The sequence below is a fragment of the Myiozetetes cayanensis genome, unplaced genomic scaffold (genome assembly GCF_022539395.1).
Source record: "Myiozetetes cayanensis isolate MyiCay16 unplaced genomic scaffold, myiCay2020 scf14, whole genome shotgun sequence".
Taxonomy (NCBI): Eukaryota; Metazoa; Chordata; class Aves; order Passeriformes; family Tyrannidae; genus Myiozetetes; species Myiozetetes cayanensis.
Genome location: NW_026087048.1, coordinates 5,584,408 through 5,590,407, shown reverse-complemented (window position 1 = coordinate 5,590,407; position 6,000 = coordinate 5,584,408). Strand labels below are relative to the sequence as shown.

At 54.3% G+C, this 6,000-nt stretch overlaps 2 non-coding genes across 2 annotated transcripts; one reads left to right on the top strand and one right to left on the bottom strand.

Moving 5' to 3' along the window:
• The first annotated feature begins 1,471 nt into the window (after positions 1–1,471).
• On the top strand, positions 1,472–1,553 carry TRNAS-AGA (transfer RNA serine (anticodon AGA)). The gene has a single exon. It is a non-coding gene; the product is annotated as a tRNA-Ser (tRNA).
• A 2,738-nt stretch (positions 1,554–4,291) lies between these two features.
• On the bottom strand, positions 4,292–4,363 carry TRNAG-UCC (transfer RNA glycine (anticodon UCC)). Its single transcript has one exon. It is a non-coding gene; the product is annotated as a tRNA-Gly (tRNA).
• Between the last annotated feature and the right edge of the window lie 1,637 nt (positions 4,364–6,000).

Below are 6,000 nucleotides of genomic sequence, written 5' to 3'. Positions count from 1 at the left end.
CTGGGTCCTATCACTCTAGTGGGGCAGCCTTCGTGTGCTTTCCCACTCACAGGGTATGATGAGGGTTGTAGGAGGTGTAGGCACAGACTGTGCTTTTAAAGCAAATGGTGTCCATGGAGGTTGCTGTGGGAAAGAGAGACAAACCGATATAAGGTTGCTGTTCCCTGCTCTGTGTTCCAGCTCTGCCTTCGTCACCCGGAGATGTCTTGCTGCAGACCCTGTCCCCCACGCCCCTGTGGCCCCTGTGGCCCAACCCCACTCGCCAGCAGCTGCAGTGAGCCCTGTTTCGCCCGCTGCGCTGACTCGACCGTGTACATCGAGCCCTCCCCGGTGGTGGTGACCATGCCGGGCCCCATCCTCACCTCCTTCCCTCAGAGCACAGCCGTGGGATCCTCTCTGTCAGCTGCTGTTGGCAGCTCCCTCAGCTCCGCGGGCGTTCCCATCTCTTCTGGGGGCTCCCTTGGTCTGGGGGGGTCTGGGCTGTGTCTGCCTGTCCCCCGCTGTAGCATGAACTGCTGAATATTGATGGCACATCATCCCCTTGTTCCTCGGGAAAAGGGCCCATTTCTGTGCCTCCCGGACCCCTGCAAACGCCCTTCTTGGTCTCTGCTGTGTGCCACTGCATTTGCTCCTTCTCATTAAAGCCTTTGTGCAGCATCACTGGAGAGTCCTGGTCCTTTGTTCTCGTCCTTCCTGCCTCCGGTTACCACCTGGTGTGCAAGGATGAGCACTGGCTGCTCTTCTGAGCTTACCAGCAGTTACAGAAAAAGCTCCCTGAGCTTGGACCAGCATATTTCTCAACAAGTGTGGGCTGGACTTGGAGGAGTGTGCGAGTGGGGCACTGTATCACCCAGGCCTCGTTGTCAGAGATGCTCTTTCAGATATCCTGACCTGATGGTTCTCAAGCTCCGAGAGACATCCCACTCAGAGGGAGGTGCCGATACAGCCTGCAGCAGTCCAGGGCATCTCAAAGGACCTCACTCAGGGCGGCCGTTTAGGGGGTGCTAAGATACTTTGCTTTAGTCAGCAGGAGGTTCCATCCTGGCTACAACCCAAGTTGATAACTCCTGGCAACAGTGTCCAAGACATTTGGGAATTGTTTCCAAAACTGCAGCAACGGAGGTGGTCTTCCACTTGGGCTACATTTCAGGTAGAGAATGCTGGAAGGCTGTGAGGGGTGACTGATGATCCGCTGTTCCTCACTGTGGTTGCAAAGCTGATGTTACTTTCGTGGTCAGGGCTGTCCCCACCTGCATCATGCAATAGCCCCTGGTGTGGGGAAGGACATTTCACCTCCCAAAGGGTTTTGTAAAGGGACACATCACCTGTCACATCACCTGAATCCAGGTGCCAGTGTAGCTCAGGGAAGGTCCGCCGTGCAAGTGTGGAGTGGAGCGTTGCCCTGACCTGCCCGAGCACTGGTGTCAGTGCCCAGGCTGTGTGCTGGGCAGGGCATGGAGGGCTGGAGCAGGTATTTGTAGCCGAGTGGTGAAGGCGATGGACTAGAAATCCATTGGGGTTTCCCCGCGCAGGTTCGAATCCTGCCAGCTACGGGGCAAAGAGCCCTTTTTGGTGCAGGCACCTGCACAGCTCCCATCCCTCCGGGCTGCCAGGGACAGGAGCTGCATGCTTCACAGAGGTCTCTTGCACACTCAGCTCTTCTCCCAGAACAGCAGCACAGCAGCAGCTGCTGGAAACCTGCCCGACTTCTTAAGGACCAGGGAAAAGCACGAGGGGGCCACGGAAGGGCAGGGGAGAAAAGCCCATTGCTGGTGCAAGGTGTGTGCCTTGCAGCCCTGGCACTGAGGGTAAGGGTTGCACTGCAAGGGAAAAGAACTTCAGAGATATTGTCAATATGAAAGAAATTAAGCTTCAGTGAAGCAGTGCAGCTGGAGCTGAACCAGAACCTTCCTGATCTGCACTGAAACAGCAGCACCTGCAGCACACAGGCTGGGCCACACTGCCCAGCCTCAGCTCTTATCTCACATCCCAGCCTTCTCCATCCGGCTTTTGTTTTGGTCTCCTCTGCTGGGTGCTGCATGCTCTGCCCTGTGGATGGGAGGTGGAAGCGGGAAATACAAGCTCAAAAATGCAGGCCTCAGTATTGCCCCCTCATTCCTCACCCTCACCAAGAGCTCTACCAGCTCACGCAGCCCTGAGCCTTCCTGGGACTCCTGGCAACCTTGAAGTTTGCCCACCACCCAATCTGGATGGGCCATCCCTCCTGTGGGCAATTGGTAACCAGCTCCACCTTCTGTAGTATCAGGAAGGACAGGGATGGCACCAGGCCCAGAGAGGGTCCTTGGCTCCTTGCCTGGTGCCTGGGGCATCCCTTGGCTCTTGAGACACAGCAAGGGCAGGGCTGTGCCACAATGGGAGACCAGCCAGGAGCTGTGGGGGTGCACAGCACAGCGCTGGAAGGGCATGGGGCTCACAGCCCGTGAGAAAGGCAAGGCACCAACTGCTCTACAACCTGCACAGTGGAACAAAGTCTGCCTCCGACTAAGAGCTGTTCCCTCGCAGTAAAGAAGACCCAATGGAAAGTATTTGAGAACATCCCACATAGACCATAAAAGAAGAGGATATTTGTTCAAAACAGAGATGATTATCACCCCAGCGAGCCTATGTGCACCCCAGCTGCACGGGACAGGCACATAGTGATTGTGTGCTCAATAGTATTTGATAAGCTGACAGTCTGAAAGAATGAATGCTGTTGGTCAAGAGAACTGTGCAGTAAACACCAACCTTCTTTCTACTTTGAACAGGGTCCTCCATGCAGTAGGCTGGGACAGCTCTGTGTTCTCATATCATAATGAACGCCCTTGTTAATTCAAAGCAAAGGGTCCACCTCTGATTCCCTGGCTGGGCTGGGGCTCGGGAGGAGCAGAGTTGTGCAGCGGGAGCATGCTGGGCCCAGAACCCAGAGGCTGATGAATCGAAACCATCCTCTGCTGAGGCCTTTTACAACCAGGGCTTGGTGCGGCACAGCCCTCCTCGCCCAGCCTTCCTGGCCCTGAGCAGGGGAGAAGGGAGCACCCTTACTGCCCCAGAAAGTATCCACAAGGCAGCACCACAGGCCAGCTGCTCGGCTTGCCATATCCCGAGGTTCTGGAGGGAATGGAGGAAGTCATGGGAAAGGCAGAGGTGTGCCACGGGTCAGAATGACTAAGTGGTCCAAGGCACTGCCCTCCGGGGGCAGCGCTCCTGGGAGAAGTGCGTTGGAGTCCAACTTTACAGGCTCTTGTCTTCCTTGGCCTCCTTCCTGCTCTCCTTAGTTTCCCAGAAGGTCTTTCTTCCACATTTCAGAGATCCAGCAATGTTTCCCTCTCGTCAGTCATGAGACAGCTGAACTGGTTCACCTTGGAGAAGAACAGGTGAGGTGTCTTGTTGGTGTGTGAAAGCGTGGTTTGTCAAGGGCCGTGCTGAGGCAAGACAGGCTTGTGAGAGGTCTGGAGGCTGGGACTTGTAAGAGAGGGCAGGTGAGTGTGGGAGAGGGAGCTGTGCTGCTGCTTTGAAGGATGGTGTGCTTGAAGACCCTGAAGGGAGGCTGCAGCTGGTGTTGGATGTGCAGGGAGGTGGAGATAGTGGCCTGAGGCTGAGGAAGGGTGGTGATAGGGTCAAGAGGTGAATTGTGCAGGAGGTCCCATGGTGTAAAGGTGAGCACTGTGGGCTCTGAATCCTGCAATCTGAGCTCCAATCTCAGTGGGACCTTTAGCCTTTTGGCTCCCTTAGCACACTGCAACCTTCACAGCCCTGCTCCAGGTTTGCTGTCAGGAGCACAGTGTGGGAAGCCACTGATTTTGTCAGGCATCATTTGCCCTTAGGGAAGCTGTGTTGGCTGTCACCATTCACCTTCTTTTCCATGTGTGTTAGCACAGTTTCCAGGAAGATCTCTTTGTTTTATAAAGAACAGTCCTGCTCCCACTGGCATTCTGAGTCCTCATCACCAGCCTGCCCCAGCACCACACTGCTCCTGCCGGGTGCAAGCAGTTGCAGTAGCAACACCAAAAATGCCTCTCTTCTGACTGCTGCAGCAAGACTGAGGAGCCACCTCAGCTGGAAGAGTCCACTGATGTCCACCAGAGGCTGTGTGAGGTTTTCTCTCCAGCAGCCTCATCTGAATGGCTGGCAGAGGTACTGGGGGAGGAGCAGGCATGAGGAGCAAGCCTGGCCGGCAAAACCAGCTGGGTCATGGCAGGGAAGAGAAGAGCAGAAGCTGTGGCCTCTCCCACACCACACACAGGGGTCCATGCAGGGCCAGGACAGCCCTTGGCCCAACAAAAGGGCCCTGTGCGTTGGCCGGGAATCGAACCCGGGTCAACTGCTTGGAAGGCAGCTATGCTCACCACTATACCACCAACGCATCTGCTAGCACACTCTTCCTGCTCCTGCAGCTCCCACACTCTCTGCCTCAGCCGCACACCCTGATGGCTCCTCCTGCCATTGCCACACAAACACTAGGACAAGCTGACACACGGCACCCGTCTTTCTGCCAGGAACACCTGCCTAGCAAATCTCCAGCTGCACTGGCCACCCTCCAGCGCACACAGCAGCACCACACACTGACCAGCTTGGGAGCACCACCCGGCACAGACCAGCACTCGGTTCCAGGCACGCTCTGCACACACCTCTGCCGTGGCCCAGAACTCAAGGCGGCTGATGCTGCCCAGGTGGGGCACACAGATCTCGGTGTCCAATAGCCAGCTCCAGTCCTCAGCGCACAGAGAACAAGGAAACCATTCCACTGTCGCCCTTCTTTGTGTCTCTCAGAGAGCTGCTGCTGCTGCTGTTGCCCTCTTAAGTTGTGCAGGTACGGGCACCTCCACCCCACCCACCTTCACACATGTGACAGCCGTGTTTGTACTGTGCAAGTGGAGGGGCATTTCTGTGTCTTAGCCAGTGACGGGGTAAGCACGGACAAACACCCACCCAGCTGCTCTCTCCTTCCCCCACCTTCTGTGATCGAGGGGCAGAGAAAACAGGAGAGTCCTTCCACGTCAAAGCAAACACCAAAACATGGCTTAGCGAAAACTGCTGTCAGCAAAGCAGACTCAACTTGGGAAAATTAATGTTTGGCCATTTTATTTAGATTCATATAGTGAGAAACAAAAAACAAAACAAACCCAAAACAACAACAACAAAACAAGGAAACCCAAATAAAAACAAACAAATAAATAAAAATCTTAAAACAAACAAAAAACTAACAAACAAACAATAAACACACTTAAAAGACCACCTTTCCTTTCTCTTGCCCAGCAGCAACTTGACTTCACTCCAGACTCCTGCACCTACCCAAGAAGCGGGGGGGGATGAATTTTCTTTCTGATCTTTCTTTTTTCCTCTTCCCTCTGCTGGTATTTTTTATCCTCTATGCATTGTGTTTTCACAGATGTCAAATACTCCTCATATCCCAAATGGAACCAGTTGGGTGCACCACAGGGCACCCCCTTACCTCTTCCCACAGAGACCCTCTCGCGACACCCTCCTCTCCCCTCCACTACCAACATCAGGCCATCTATAGCCAATACAGTGTCCCTTGGGAATACTGGCTTGGCCCTGCTCCTGGAGGCACCAGCAGCAAAGCAATAAGGACAGAGAAGTGCCCTGGATCTTTGAGTCAATCACATTGGTCTGTTGTGAGAGTTGCTTTGTGCTTGTTGTTTATTCTGTGTGGGTGGCTGTTTTGCTTCAGAAAGGATACCAGGTGCCCTTAGGGGTGACTCCGGATTCCCCCAGCTCAAACAAGAAAGGAAGTGCACAGGTAGTGAAAACAGGGAGAGGACAACTAGAAGAAAGACAGACCCTGCAGGGAAAGAGCTAGGAAAGCCATTGCTCAGCTGGAGTTGGAACTAGCAAGGTATTGGAAAGGTAAGAAGAGTTTCTAGAAGTACACTGTCAGAAAAAGAAAGGCTAAGGAAAATGCAAATCCGAGGGTCTATGGGCAGCAGAGCTCAGGCCGAGGGTACAGAGAAGGCTTGGATGAGCTGTAATGTTTTGCCT